Here is a 16,917-nt window from a genome sequence, read left to right as displayed (position 1 = left end):
TTGCTTTAAAAATTCCGACTAATCGCACCCCGCTCTTTCCTATGGTTACGAACAGCTGAGCCTCGCGGGCCATGCCCCTGGGCTCACAAGGTCACAACCTATGGAACAAATGGGCAGGTATGAGAAAGAAAGAACTAAAAAACAAAATTATGCTAAGGGAAAACTAAGGAACGAAAGAGAACAAGCTTCCTCGAACAGAGTAACTCCATCACAGAAAACAAAATATTATTATAACTGTTAAGCACATGAACATTTTATATGGGGGCTTCACCCACAAACTTAAAACTATCTACTTCCTACTAAACTACTATTATTTTTACATGCTACTAGGCTAGCCTGGTGACATCCGATGGTACGGTGCAACCGACGAAGGCGCGAGCTGCTCACTTCCCGACGGCACGGCATCCGGCTCGGCCAAGACCGGGGCAACATTCACCTCCGACCCAGGCTCTTCGCCATTCAAAAGCTCCGCAACATCCTCTCCACGTGTGCTTTTGGCTAGGTCTTCATGGTGGATGTCCATCACCCACTCGGCGGAGACTTGGTCTGCTACCGACCGTGCATGCGGCAGCAAGCTCTCCCCAATTGACTAGATGTCCGCCATGCCCATGCCTTCAGTGTATCCGCTATAGATGGTGGTGAAGTCCAGGTGTAGATGGTGTGTCCCCACCGTGGTCAGCACCCTCGACGCTCTGTAGAACAACCCAGACCTGATAAGATCCCAAAACTCCCTCAGGACCTCCGCCAGCTAAACAGCGGGTGCGCTGGTGCTCGGCACCGACCCAAAGATCTTCGAGACGATGTGCTGGACAATGTTGTGGATCTGGGCAAGATCCCCCTCAAGAGCACGATGCTCCTCATGGGACTTGGCTAGCTCCTTCGTATTCCAGCCAAGCATCGCCTTGGTCATCTCCAGGTCCTGCTCCAGCATCTCCACTTTTCTGCCCAGCTCTGCGAGAAGAGCAACGAGCTTAGAAACAGGCTGAGGGAAAAGCCAACACAACAAGAAAACAAAAAAGGTACATACCTACGTGAGAAGCCTCAAGAGTGGAGAGATCCTCCGCCTACCGAGCCACCTGCTCACATAGCTAGGCCACCTACTCACACAGCCAGGCACTCGCATCCTCCATCTCCATCACCTGGCCCCAGAGCGCAAGCACCTCTCGATCTGCCTCCGACTAGGCCCTCCGCTCCACCTCTAGGGCCTTCTCCACCGACTCTAGGGCAGCGCACTTTGGATCAAGGGCCGCCAAAGCCTCCTAAAGCGCCACCTCAGTGTTCGCCAGGGATGCCCACAACTCCACCTCAATCTCTGCCTAACGGGCCCATGCCGCCTCAAGCCCTTGCTCGACCACAGTCACCCGCTCCTCCGCACGCTGCCCCTCTGCCCGCGCCATGGCCGCCTTGGCTACCCAGTCCTAGGACTCGCGGCAGGTGGACTCCGCCCGACGCTCAAGCTTGGCCACCCAGGCGTATTCCGACCTGGAGGAAGTGGGACTTGCGGGATGACATCTTCCTTATCTCCTATGAAAGGTAAGCACGCTAAAAACAATCCGACAAGGGATTCAAAGGGTAAAGGACAAGTACCAGAAACTCACCTCCACCGCGAGCTACATGTCGCCCTTAACCAACTACCAGGCAAACAGAGCCTACTTCGGATGCTTTCAAGCTGCTGTGGTCAGCTTGGTGAGTTCTGATACCGTGACGTGCCCTTGCCCCCCAAAGATGTCCCTAGAGCTAACGCTCTCGAGAGTCCCAGAGAACGAACCGCGTGTTCGCTAGGGTGCTCAGGGCAGGGCCACTCCAGGTCACCCTCGGCACCTTGCTGGAGGGCCTAGCCTCCAACCGTACCACCGCTAGGTCCCATGGCGACACCACTAGCCCACCAGAGGTCCTAGCCACCGACTGGACCACCGCCAGGCCCCACGACGGTGCCGACAGGCTCTGCCATGACATCACCAGCGGGTTGCCGCAACGGCACCAATGGCTCCACCATGACATCCGCCTCGTCATTAGATGGGATCTCCACCACCCATTGTCCTAGGCCACCACTGGGCGTCCTGACCCCGGCATAGCCACGTCACCCCCCGGTGCCTTTGGCTCCGACATCAAGGGTGAGCCGCGTGACCCTCCACCCAGCAAGGCAGGGAGCTCGGTATCCCTCGCCTCTTCCACCACAACCGGTGGAGGGGGAGCCATGAGAGTCACCTCCAACACCACCGTCACCATTGGCACCGGGATCGCCACCAACATCGATGCACAACTGCTGCCTCATCAACAGCCAAAACAGGGGGCACCATCCCCGGAACAGAAGGTCTTGCCGCCGCGACACGCTACAGAATGGGCTTCTAGGTCTCCTGCATGGCAGTCGGGGCAATACTCATCCTCGACATCCCCAGGCCATTGACAGAAGGTTCAGGTCAGTCATACTCCAATAAAAAGCTCAACCAACAAAAAATCAAAAGGAAATGGAGAAAGACATACCGGGTGGCGAGCAGCACAACTCTGAAGGCCAACCCCGATGTCGACAGGCCTATGCATCGAGGACCGCTCCCAGACCGCAACACACGCTCCTTTACTTCGATAGGGGGCAAAGATGTCCCTATCGGCTCCTGCCCGGCCTATGGGTCATCCCGACCCCCGGCTCGGGAATCCTCGACCGGAGCAACAGGCGCAGTATCCTCCGACTATGACTCACACGACACACGTGCTCTAGTTCGCTCCTCAGACCGCTTGACATGCTCGACCACGCTCGCAGTAGGTAGGTCCTCCCCCCGTAGCGAGTCATGCATCGACACCAGTCCGAGCGACGCATGGGTGTCAGTCCCCTCCACAACAGACCACCCGTCTTGCTCCGCCACGTCCACAATAGGTGGGGTCGGGGCCGGTGATGCTGTCAAGGAGCACGGTGACTGCGTCCACTCTGATGCCCACTCACCGACGACATCCGCGCCCGCTGCGCGCTTCCTCGATGAGGGATTCACCGCACGACGCACGGCCACTAGCTTGTCACCTGGCGGACGATGTCACGGTATCACGATGCTCCACCGAGGTCGCAACGACCCCCCCCCCCCCCGCTCTCCTCCTCGTCGGAGAATGACCATATCATCTGGATCTATAGGATCGTCTGATGCAAGTTTTGACTTGATGTCGCTCCTACATTCCCCGACCCTCATGCGCCGGACTGATCTCCTACTCCTTCTCCTGCTTCCATAGGATCTCCTTATTCTTTTTCTTCTTCCGAGCTTCGACCACCTTCTTCTAAGTGATCAGCCAAGCCATGCCCTCTGATCCCTTGGGAAGGTGTGGCTGGGACTTATACCTCCCAAGCCCCTACAGAATGAATGAACCAGATCAAAGAAATAGGAAAGAGCAGAGAAGAAGCACGAACAAAACAAGGGAACGCACCAATGTGGGCGCGATCGAGGCATTGAGCGGTATGGGTTTTCCCACGATCGTCTCCCTAGGCCTTAACTGCAGCACCCAGCTGACGCAACTCCAAACCTCATCGTATGGCAACTCCTCCGGTGATGTGCGGTTCAGGTCCGACCGGCCGCCGTACTCCCACATTGGCTACGTCCTCTCCGCCAACAGTGCAATCCGGTAGTGGTATAGGGTGTAGAACACCCGCACTCTATCAAGGCTACACCTCATGAGCTTTCGAAGCTCCTCTTCGATGGCCTCCACCTTGTGCCTCTCCTTACGGCTGCAACCCCATGACTAGCTTTCTCGCTCCTCCGGCCTCCTGCCAACAAATGCCGAGAATGATGCCACCTCTAGGTTCCTGATGTAGAACCACTCCCTGTGCCACCCCCGGTTGGAACTACAAGGGGTGTACGAGGGGTACAAACCTCCTATGCTCGGCTTCCTCTAAAGGGCAAAAGCCCCTACCAGCGTAGCCTCAACCGAGCTCCCCGCCATTAAGGTCTTCCCAGAGAAGAACCGCTGGAAGAGATCCGTGTGCGGCTCCATCCTGAGGAAAGCCTCACAGACAGTGACAAAACCAGTGATATGCAGCACCCCCATCGGATTAAGGTGTTGCAGCTCCAAATCCCACTCATTAAGGAGCCCACGCAGGAACCAGTGCATGGGGTATCCTAGCCCACGCTCATGAAAGGTAATGAAGGACACCACCTCGTCGGGATGAGGTCACGGGAACTCCTCTTCCCTAGGGACCCTCTAATGCGCCACCTCCTGCGACAATAGAAAACCCTTCTAGATGAAAGACTCTAGCACTGACTTCCTCATGGTGGACGACCTCCAGTCCGACATCTTGCTCCGGCTTGCAAAAAGGATCAGTGAGTTCTCCTCTTCTCCCTCGCTCTCTCCCCCTTCCTTTCCTAGAAACCTTCGTGGCTCTCAGGAATGCTCTCGACAAGGAGGAAAAAGAAAGGCGGCAGCGGCAGACGATGAACAGGTAAAAGAATGAGGTGAACACCCTCTCTCTTCTCCTACTTAAAGGAAGGGGAGCAGCGGTTAGGAAAGGACATGCCAATCAGGAAGGCAAAGCGATGGGGTGAGAAACTCTCTCTCTTTTTCCATTTAATGCAGATGGGACGCCCCCTGACCGATGGGACGTGCCCAGCATGACAAAACAGCTCCTGATCAGACGGGACATGACCAGGACATGGCCCACCACTACTGCACGACCAACCACTACCGCACATCAGGCACAAAGACCAAAGCACCACCACACATAGACGGCTCCCCGTCTCCCCAGGCTAGACCTAGAGAGATCCAACAGCAAAATCTCCATCGGGAGAGATCAACCGGCCTCCTGAGTCGATCGATTCACTTAGGATAAGCACCTAAGATACAGGTAGGAAGCGAAGGGGTGCCCCATGCGGGCCATGCTGACTCCTGTCTCGAATGATGTGCATGAGTCCTGGTCGGACATTTTCGACTGAAGCTCTCTAAACCTCGTCTCTTAGGTCATCAAGGTGAGCATGTGTTCATTAATACAAAACTGTTCACACGAGAGCTAACCCACGATTAACAAGCATAGGTCCCAGTCGGACATTTCTGACTAGAGCTCTTCGAACCCCGTCACTCCAGTCGTCAAGGTAAAACACTATCAAAGCCCCTCTATTTCAATTTAAAACATTCGTACATCCATACGCGCATTTCATTCCATACGCCTGAACCCCCTGGACGGTTAGGGCACGAACCACTCAGGGGCTTGGGAACTAAGCATCGCACGTGCAACTAAATGCATTAGAACACTCTATGTTGCATCATGAAGCGGTGGTTGCCTCATTCGATATGAGTAACCAACAGAGCCAGGGGAGAAAACTGTAGATGAGCACCATGCGGCCCTATCCCGATCCAGTAGACTAGGTCATCTCAACCTTCTCATTCGATCCTGAACCTCTCACCAAGCCCATAGAATCTCCATCAAGGGGAGGCCGAAATGCCACCTAGGTTGGTCTCCGGAATGACCTAGGCATCTGTCGGGTTGCAGGTAAAGGAGTAGTGGAATGTCACAAGAGGGCTATGCCAACCCCATCACGAATGACAGGACCCGGATTCCACTCGATCACACCCTGTTAGTGAGCTCACCGAGCTAGTCTTCGAGCCCGAGCGATCGGGAAAGGCAATGAAACTCAGCCCCTCCTGGTTGTGAGGAATCGAGGATGGGGTAACGCACAATACTCATATCGACCCCCACGAAGGCCCGATAGGGCTCGGGGGCTCAAGAAAAATGCCAAGGATGGCGACCTCGAACTCGCCAGATCCACGACTATGACTTGCCTAGTCCCATGGCGTGCACCGACGCCAGGATCCACTGAGCACCGCCTCGTCCGATCTTTAACTAAACTAACAACGTCTTCGTAACGGCTTCACTTCTGACTGCGCTCTAAAGAAATCTTGGGACCATGACCCTGAACTCACAGTCGACAGGATCTATGACATCCGACTATGGCTCTTGGGACTGTGACTCCTAAACTCACATCGACAAGATCTATGACATCCGGCTACAACTCTTGGGACAGTGACTCCTAAACTCACGTCGATAGGATCTATGACATCTGGCTATGGCTCTTGGGACTGTGACTTAACTTGTGTTGATAGGATCTATGACATCTGGCTATGGCTCCTAGGACCATGACTCCTAAACTCGCATAATGGCTTCACTTAGGATCCAACAAGCTCTGGCCTGTCCGATTCCTAAAAACTAACTAAGCTAACTCTCTCGATCCACATGCGTGCACCGACGCTTGGGTCCATTCACAAACCCTGCCTCACCTAATCTCACAACTGTGCATCAACACCAAAAGATCAGTGAGCTCTGACACAACCGAACCAAGCTATCTCCACCCACAGCGCGCACCGACGTCAGGGCCCGTTCATGACTCCGACTCAGCTGATCCCACGGCGCGCAATGACACCGTGGTTAAACAAAATTCCATCTCAAACTAAAAAACATGCATACACGCCTATTGAGACAACACCCCTAGCCGGTACGGCCCAAACCACCTAGGGGCTCGGGGGCTACACCCGCGGGTGCGCTCACGCGCACCCGCTGACCAAACAGAAAAACATCCCCCATTGACAAACTCAGAAACACCCCCAGCCGGTTCAGCACTGAACTGCCCGGGGGCTCGGGGGCTACACCTGTGGGTGCACTCACGCGCACCCACCAGCAAGACAAAAATCCCTTGGACGATTCTACCCGAATCACCTAGGGGCTCGAGGGCTCCTGTCAGGTTCATAAACCCAGGATCCCTCAGGGGATCAGCTTCCACACTAGGGCTTGGCCTAGGAGGATGGACTTTTTTCTTATAGACCAGGCCCAAGAGTCTAAACTCAATAGACCGGAGCACTCGCTTCAGGCCCTAGCCGCCTTCGGCCCATCTTTCTGACCAGAGCACTAGCTCAGGCTCAGGCCAACTCCGAATGGCCTCTCCGATCAGGAGCGCTAGCATTAGGCCCCAGCCTGCCTTCGCACAGCCTCCACTCGAAAAGCCTAACCCTAAGGACCTGCCTCCGACTCTGACCCCGTGTCTCCGACTGGGGTTCATAGAAAACCCTGCCCATCGCTATTCTCTGATTGGCGCACTAGAACCAACTGGGGCCATCCGACTAGGGATGCCTGCTCAGAAAGAACTAGAAGGCGTACGAAGGAAGGCAAGACGAGGCTCGTAAGTCAAACCACGGTACCAGGGACCATACCCTATGGAACAGTACTTTACAACCACCCTACCACAAACAGTATTCTAGGCGCCGACATTTACCTCTACAGTATTGTAGGCGCCGGTCAAAACACCCATACGGTAAGACCCCCATGTGCCTCTAGGCATCAATAGTATTGTGGGCGCCAGGAATTCACTGTACTAGTGAACGTGGTATAGCCATGCCTCTAGTTGGCGAGACAACATTTTTGTAGGTACTGACGTCCTCCAGTCTTGAAGAAAGCAGCTCAACCTCCCACATGTACCTAACATTCTGCAGTGACATCAACAGTATTGCAGGGCGCCCACCATTATCCCATCCCCATCGGCGTGGGCAACAAGGCTTAGAAACGTCCGTACTCTCTCTCCCTTTCACTTGTAAAGCCATCCCCTTCTTCTATAAAAGGGGATGTGCTCCCTCCAAATACTGGCAGTTAACCCAAGTTGACTTCTTAAAGCTCAGGTTCATTAGATCGATAACTCGCAACCCCTCAAGCACACGCTTGGACACTTCATTCATAGCATAGCTCCTGTCGATCTCGGCCCTTCCGACCGGACCGACTAGAACACCCCATCTCTCTCTCTCGTTTGTAACCCCACTACAGACTTTGAGCACTTGGGCTCAGGAATAAAGTCATCGACCAACCCACACTGGACATAGGGCATGTTGCCATGAACCAGTATAAATCCTATATCATTGAGTGCTAGGCCACCTCCGATCACAACGTACAGCAAAACTACAAATATTTACTAGTTGGTCACTTTCTATACCGACAATATCTAGGCCATCTTCACCGTCATGGCTTATGTTGCTCACACATATATACTTGTGGACTAATCACCTGTGTATCTCACATAAACACATATTAGTCCACCTAGGTTGTCACTCAATTATCAAAACCAAACAAGGACCTTTCAGTTGGTGGTGCTCGTGGTCATGGTAGGGCCAGCTCGTGCTTGTGACACTCTAGCTCCGGTAGCCCCTCCTCCATTGGTGGGTGACCAAGCTTGGGAATTTGTCCCTGGCATTGAAAATGTGCCTTGGGGTGATCCAGTCAAAGAAGCTCTCAATCATGAAGGATGCACCATAAATCTAGATGTGTGTCCTCGTACTCCTCCTTGGGGTTCCACTCACTTTAGCGAGGACCGTCTTGTTCCCTTCCAAGGTGACCTCCCCACCATCTGAAAGGCTCAGCACACTTACTCTTGTGGCAACTAGCTACACCCCTCATCTATAGATTGACTACAATCACAATGTGTCTAAGATCAAGGAAGAACATGCCCAAAACCACTATGAAGAGCCTAAGGACCTAAGGATTGAGTATGAGTATCACTTCTAGGCATCCCTTCCACTTTGACTTTTATGACTACCATGTCTATCACCGGTATGCTAAGAAGTAGGAGCCTCCAGTACTTCTAATGAAGTACATTAACACATTGACACTTGGTCGATTTCCTGAGCCAGAGCTTCAGCAGTTGGTTCATGATTTATGTCGGATGGGGCTTGACAAGTTGATGAATTTCTGCAAGCCAAGGAACAATGAGATCATTTGTTAGTTTTATGCTTCCTACCACCTTGACATCCCCAATCGCTCTATCCATTAGACCACCAAGGGCAAGCACTACAAGGTTGATGCAATCACCTTCTCTCATCTTATTGACTTTGGTAGTGCTGATCGCAAGAAAGTGAAGATTGATGAAATTCACCCCCTTGCTATGACGGAGTATCAGTACATGTATATGGAGGGTCACAAGGCTGATGGCAAGATAGTTTGGTTGAAGCCCTACTACTATGTGTTGAACAATATTCTTCGACATATTCTATATCCAAAGGGAGGTGACTCCACTTATCTTTGGGATGATTCTCCAGTGATTCATGATTGCTTTGGCGAGAACCTCACTCCGTTCTCCATTAGTCACTACATTTGGAATAAGGTTACCTCTGCCAGTGAGGATGTGGTGAGGCATTTTCCATATGCTCCATACCTTCCCCAGTCGTTTCAAGTTTTTCATGAGGTACACATTTGGGGCTTGTTGCGCTAGTGCTCAATGTGAGCAAGAGATGTTAGAGAGGATGCATCACATTGAGTAGAAGCTTGACATTCACACGGCTGCTTCACTGCCTTTGGAGCCCCTTCGTGACCCTTTTGAGCTTTATGATGAGGCCTGTACAGAGTTCTATAGTGCGTCCTCTCATCGCCAAGGCAAGCAGCATATTGATGAATACAAGGAGTACCATGAGGACGACGATGACGATGATGGTGGTGGTGACCATGATGATGATGACTACGAGGATGAGTAGTCATTTCTTTCACGCGGCCTACCCTTTTTGGCACTTGATGCCAAAGGGGGAGTGTTAGGCTTTGATCTATCATGTAATAAGTTAGTTGGCTTGGTTCAAGACTTCTAAACTATTTAGTTTGGATTATCTATGTCGTGTGTTGACACTTTGTGATGGACAACTATATATTTGTGTGATGGATGATTGTAGGACAAGTTTAATGCTTATCTATCTATCTTCTTAGCTATTGTGCTTGTCTCTACATGTGCTGGTGATTGTTATTTTTTGTGGCCATGTGGTGTTTAAAGTTTCTACTTTGTAATCTTGGCAATCACCTTCTTTTCACTTGTTTGTGGATATATCTTGTCATATTGCATCTCTTTTCATAGGATATATATGTTCACACACTTGTTAGGCACCCTACAAATTACAAAATTTAGGGGGAGCTTATATCTTGATATATGCAAATGATGTATAAATGGTCATAATTGAAATTCAAACTCATTGCATATATTAAGGGGGAGCACTTCATAAATTTTGGGGTTCAAAAGCTTTAAGTTCTATCATTCTTATAAAAGCCTAAGTTGGTTGTCATCAATTACCAAAAAGGGAGAGATTGAAAGTGCATTTGCCCTCGTTGTGAGTTTTGGTGTATTGATGACATTCAAATTAGGGACTAATGAAATCTTATTGAGATACATTGTAGCTTTAGTCCCATGAAAGATGTAAAGAGTTGATTTAGATGAAATGGTGTCCCTCAATTCTTGAAGTATAAAAGACGGACTGAACTCAAAACTGCTCACCAAAGTTTTTATTTCATGTTTTGGGTTTAGGTTTGTCGTACTATAAAGAGGGATACAAATTTAGGTGGTCTATGGAAGATAGAGTGCTCAAGTATAAAAATAAAATCAAAAGAGAGACACTCAAGCACCTCACGAACACTTAGATATAGTTTTTGGGTTTTTGGTAGTCGAAAGTGGCCGACGTCTGCCAGGAGTTTTGGCTACCAGAAGTACTAGATCCTGCTAGAAGTCCCGGGCCTTTGGACTTAGTCGTCCTGGCTTGGCTGCCCATTGGAAGTCCTGGCTATCGAACTCTGGTCGAGCAAGCCTAGTTGACTATGTGTTTAAATAGTAGTTTCTATAAGCACTAGAAGTTCTAGCGATCTATGTTAGAACTTTCGATGTAGATCTAAACAAGTTGGATTTTTCCTTAACTATAAATAGCTCTCTCCTCTCTTATAACCATTACCCACTCATTCATTATGACCTAACTTCAGCCAAAATAGCTCCCAAGCATTCAAGGCTCCCCTCTCCTCTCTCCTGTGCTCCTAACTTCGATTCCCTTAAGGATTTGAGTGAAAGTAGAGTGGATTGAGTGAGAGAATCACTTTGGACAAGTTTGAGCACTTGATTTCTTCATCAAGCCTATTGGATTTGTGTTTATTACTCTTGGGGCTTTGCCCCTAGCCAGCTAGGTGTCACCTGAGAGCTTCCATCTTGTGGAAGAGCCTTGAAAAGTTTGTGTTGCCCTTGATTTCTTAGTGGAAAGATCAAGTGACCTTTGTGGTTTTCTTGAGAGAGGTAAGGAGGTGGAAGAGACTCTGACCTTTATGGTCACCTCAACAACATGAGGACATAGGAGCTCCTTTGTGGGGTTGTTGCACCTCGAGATAAATCCTTATGTCCTGCGTGCTTGTTGTTGTGATTTGTGCTATCATATTTGTTCTTGGTTGTGTTGCTTCTCCCTCAAATCTTTTTTTAGGGTTTGGACTCGATCTATGGAGTTGAAGTGTTTCAATGTCAAGGAAGTGACTCTACGTGTCTACCTAACCACTTGAAAGTGGGTTTATAAGAAATCTCATTCATAAAGTTCATTTACAGCACTTGTCGCGTAGTTGACGTAGGAGTCAGAACTCCTAGCTATTTATGTCAGAACTTCTGACTACCAGAAGTTCTAGCTCAAACTGTTGGGACTTCTGATAGTTGCTAAGCTTGTGATTTAAGTTTGTCTAGATTTTTTTTGATACGCCTATTCATCCCCTCTAGGCATTGTTAGATCCTTTCAACCTCTCACGCTATTAAGGCAAATCGACCCATTCGGTCCAGCAACCTTGAACCAGTGGCACGACCATGACCCAACGGCTTAGGGGCTCGCCACAACCACGAGGGCAACTGAAACATTCAGAAAAGAAATTCCTTTTCATTCAATAATCCATGAGTACAAGAGTGGTCATGCTGCTTAAAAAGGACGAAAAGCTTGGTATCACCTTGACGGAGATACCATCAAAGCCTTAGGGGCGAATGCTACAAAAGCAAGGAAGGTGAGGTCAAGGATTACCTCACAAACCTTCCTATAGTGTCATGACCCTAAGGATAAAATATGGGGAAAGAGAGAGAAGGGCAGGATCGACAGGCTCAGAGGCCACCACCATCATGCTCTGAAAAGCATGATGAGGACACCAAGGCACCACAGTGCTCTTCCTGAACCTTGTGTAGTGTCCTACTAGTCACTAAACTGATCTTCATGGAAGATCAGCAACCTATAGTCAAGCTATCCATGGGTTCCGAGAGAAGCTGATCATGGCCACTGGGCTTGTGATTCAACAACCCCAAATCCTGAGGGTTCAGGAAGACGCTGGAACCATGACACCCAAAAGTTGGCCTAAGCAGCACCTCAATCTCTCCTCGCTCACAAACCTCCTTCTAGCACTAGCTAGCTGGATGAGGTAACGATGGCCTCTTCTTGATGCAACCGACCCCTAGCGGTTTGCATCCTCAAAATCCCCACAAATCTACCAAGAAACACTTCTTTCTCTCCAACTCAGCCTTTCAGAAAGGCTCAGGACAATTCGAAGGTGTGGTTATGAGTAGTTCAAATGGAAGGAAGATCTCTATTTATAGGCCCAAGCACATGACTGCGTAGCCTAAGACCCCCACACCGCATGGCAAACAGTGGGAGGTCACAGCCGATGTCAGGAGCCCACGTGAGGTTGGGGAAATTGAGATCCTCCAAAAGACAGAGTCGGTACAACATCAACAAGACTACTCAGCTCTATCTGGATCACTGCACCCCAAGCACGTAGCACCCTAACACGGTCAGGCTTAGCAGAGTAGTCACGTACCGGACCATCAAGGTGGCTTGATAGGATGGTACGTAATAGCCATGACTTCGAGCCTATGCTTGACACACATAGATAATAGTGTCTCCATGATTACTTCATGATTGTGAAGACTGCATGGGGGCTACTATCAAGGTTATGATACCCTAGGTATCTCAAGACACTGATTAGTGAGCCGCTTAGGCGGCCCACGATGGCCAAGCGAACACAAGCCCAGCAACAATGGCCCATCTAAGCCACACAGACCTAGGCCAAGCACTAAGGTGAGTGGTCGACCACGACCTCTCCCTTTCTCCTTTCACTACGCGCAACACAACACCGCATGACCTCTCCTTCGTCCCTGACCCCTAGAAGGAATAAGGAGAGGTCGAGCTCCACCGAGTATGCTTGCTCTAACAAGGGTAGACATGCCCCACTCACTCCGCTAGGACTGAGGGGATAACTATCTCCTTAGTCCAAGGCAGACGCCATCCTTACGCCACGCTGCACAGACAAGACAGCACCGACAAGCGGTGACGACCGGTACTGATGACCCATCGTCCAAATATGGCCTGACAAAACAGGCGTACGACCCGATGAGACGAGCGCACGACCCCACCCACTATAGGATGGGGCTCACGACTATGGCCTTAACTTTCAAGGCCCATCAAGCCAACAAGGGCCATGACCCCAAGGCTCGGGATCAAGGTCACTAGGCTCCACAACTAGCAAGACAACCGACGACATGGGAGCAGCTACCTACTCCTATACTAACACCACCAGAAGAGTGAGAGGCGATGATGAAGGCCACGATGAGATCATGTCGCATAGGATAGCTTGCAAACCAGCACCGTGCCAACAGTGCCATCATGAATGGCACTGCAGCATCACGTCACATCATGATGTGATGTGGGCACAAGACCTATGATGACAATCACACCTGGACATAGCGCTGACACTAAGACAAGATGGCCTTCCTTGCAAGCCAAGTTAGCTAGTTTCCCCTACCTTAGGCTCACGACCACTCGGTCGGGAGAACCTGTCTCTTTATATGTAACATGGCCCTAGACTCTATATAAGGGCGGCTAGGGCTTCCTTCCAAGGGGACAGACTCTCGAGACTTCATTTGGGAAGTCCCCCCACTCTCCTACCTCTTTCTCTCTTCTCACATACCCCATTATAAGAACTTCAGAGCATTCAACTGAGGAACACGTACTTGAACTATCTTTGAGACTAGACTGTAGGGCTCTGGCCTGAATCAGTATAATTCCTGGTGTCTTTGGATGCTACCATCATCTTCCTAGAGCAGCGCGACACACGTATAAATTCACTCCTCGGGTGACAAAACACCAACACCTATCGACAATGAAAATATTGTGTTCAACAAAGATAAAGACCATGAACATATTTATGTTGTCACCAAACATACATGAAGACAAAAAAATTCCAAAATTAGGGAAAAAAAGAAGAAAGCTTGCAGATGACAATACATGATCCAAGAAAATGATTTTGGAAGCCAAGGCATACAAGATGATGTCCCATGGTAGGAGACCTACCAATTGAATCTTTGAAACTCCAAAAGGTAAAATATAAAAGGAAATATTCCTTCCAATCCAATTTATAAGACATTTTGCCATCAATAGTGTAACTTTATAATCTTTGTAACTTGGTAAACAATTTTGTAACTATTGTAATACAAAGATACTATTAGATTTGTAACCAAATATACTATCCAATAGTCATAAGTTTATAATTATAAATAATATAATATAAAATAAATGAATGGTCAAAGTGTATTTTAGGAGACCATGTCATGTCAACTATACCTTATAAATTGGACTGGAGGGAGTATAACTTCATTGGGTATCTAAGAGCAATTGACACCTTAGCATAGGAAATAAGCTAAAATGCCCAATACAAATAATTTAAGACTCAGCCATAGATCTTGAGTTTAAGTACTAGTCAAAACATGGGGAAAAAGTTTGATGTACCCAATTCTCGTGAAGATCTAACTTGGACTTGGACAAACTGGAGAAATATTACTGATATTAATAGTGGCCAGGCTTACACTAGGGATTCTAGTGTCCCAACCAACTATATATTCATCCACACATCTTTGAGTTAGGCTTGCACACAAAACTCAAAGAAAATGTAGAAGTTTTGTACCAATTGTTAAGGGAGTGAGGGTAGAATACCCCATGCTATATGTGTTGGCATGGATATAGAGATCCGAATCCCGGTGAGGAAGCCATTCATTCTATTTGGTGTGTGTGCTTGACCATTTCGATGAGCTTAGTTTCCACATTTTGAACAAGTGCCAACCGCTAATGATACATCCCAATGACATGCTACATATTGAAAGGCACATATGGTGACAAATAGTTAACTAAGATAGTTGAGTATCCTTTCCCCTAAAGAATTTAGATTATATGCCAACCATCAACGAAGCATATCTACTATCATGGCGATAAATGTGTACCATTTTCCATATCTTTCAAAGGATCATAAGTCATTACATGCCTACTATTGAATAAACGCAGATGAATTACATACCTTTATTTTCTCTTAAATTTTGTAGTTTCATACTATACAAATAATTATATGAAGGCTATTAGATACAATGAGCATCCATTTCCTTATAATTTTCAAATTGGATACGATATTGATGATTGTATGCTAGCCGTAAAGTGGCCCTTCGTAGTACTCTATCGTCGTAATAATAAATGAGTATCCCTGTCCATGAAAAAAAATTGGATCAGATACCATATATATTATTGCACTGCCACCAACTAGACGACATGCCATCGAGTTATATAGACGAGTATAAATCAAGGCCTTGGGTACTGAAAGACAGTCAATGGTATTCTCCATAAATCAGGGCCATGGGTACTGAAAGACAGTCAACGGGTATTCTCCATCGGCCCAAGGACCATCGAGGCCGATGAGTCGTACCGAACCATCGAGGTGTCGTCGTTGTCAATCTCTCTAGCTTCAAGGACATGCAAACGCTGACGGGAGGTCGAGACTCAACAAGCTTAGATTTTCCTTTTCTTATCTTATGTATGCATATGGTTTGTGGGGGCAGGCTAGGGTATGTTGTTGCCTACCCAAACATGCCATTAGATATGGTATTTTCGAAGGTCAAAGCAAAGGTTGATGTTAGACCTAGGGATGTCAACGAGAAATTCCCTGTCATGGAATGCCTCACCATCCCCATCCTTTTTAAACCTCGAGTGGGGGAGGTTTCCTCCCCATCCCCATCCTAGCATGGGGATTCCATATCTGATAGGTCCCATCCTTTGACGAAGCCATGGTGTGTTGAACTCAAGAAGGTGCTTGTGCTCTGCATCTTACATCAGAGGCACCTGCATATGTGGTCGGTCGGTCGGTCTTGCTTTTGCATCCGAGGCGCTTGTGCTCTCATCAACGGATGAATGGCAGAGGAAATACCATTGGTGAGGCGTGATGCTTGGGCGGGAGATAGGAGGGGTGAGCAACGATGCTTTGGTGGGAGATAGGAGGGGTGAGCGGCGACGTTTTAGCGGTAGGGCAAAGGTAGCACTTTGGTCTCGAGCGGAGGCAGGCGCTTGGATAGTTGGGGGTAGCCGTAGACTCCCAACTCGAAGGCGGTGCGGCAACCTACAGGTCCTGACTCAAGACTAGGGAGGGATAGACTATGAAGATTCTCTTAGGGTTGAGGGACTAGACGGACGGATGGACTTCTATAACAGATGGACGGCTAGATGAATTCATGATGAACTACCTAAACGGGCATTCGTAGAGGGACGGGTACAGGGAATGCTCCCCATCTCTAGCACTGCTAGACCCAACGAGGATAGGTTTGTCCCCAGGGGTAATTTTGGCCCATCCATGTTCGCTAATGGGGGAATTCTACACGGGAATCAGGGATCGAGGCCCCATTGCCATCTCTAGTTATACCGGAGTATTTTTGTCTCAGCCTAGCCCACAATAAGTATTGTACATGGATTTAAAACAAAAACAAACTCAATTTTTTTTGCTTGATACAGGATTGGCTTGATGCATTTATTTAATTATGTGGCCCGTTTTAAAAGGGATGGCTTGACATAGCCTATGGGATGTGGGCACTAATTTTTCGCCTAGACAAATAACTTTGATTTTACTTTTGTATTTTTATAATTTTAATTAAATTAGTTATGAATTTTAGCGGATGAAATAGAATTTTTATTATTTATAAAAATATTAGTCACGTTGAAACTAGATAGGTGGCCAATTTATGCACTATCAATAGTTCGGTTGTCAAAGAATCTTGATTCTTAAATACTATTGTGATCTGATTAAAAATAAATTTCTCGAAATGGTCAAATATGCCCACACGAGGAGTG

The sequence above is a fragment of the Miscanthus floridulus genome, chromosome 12 (genome assembly GCF_019320115.1).
Source record: "Miscanthus floridulus cultivar M001 chromosome 12, ASM1932011v1, whole genome shotgun sequence".
Classification (NCBI taxonomy): domain Eukaryota; kingdom Viridiplantae; phylum Streptophyta; class Magnoliopsida; order Poales; family Poaceae; genus Miscanthus; species Miscanthus floridulus.
Note: the sequence above shows the minus strand (reverse complement) of the source record.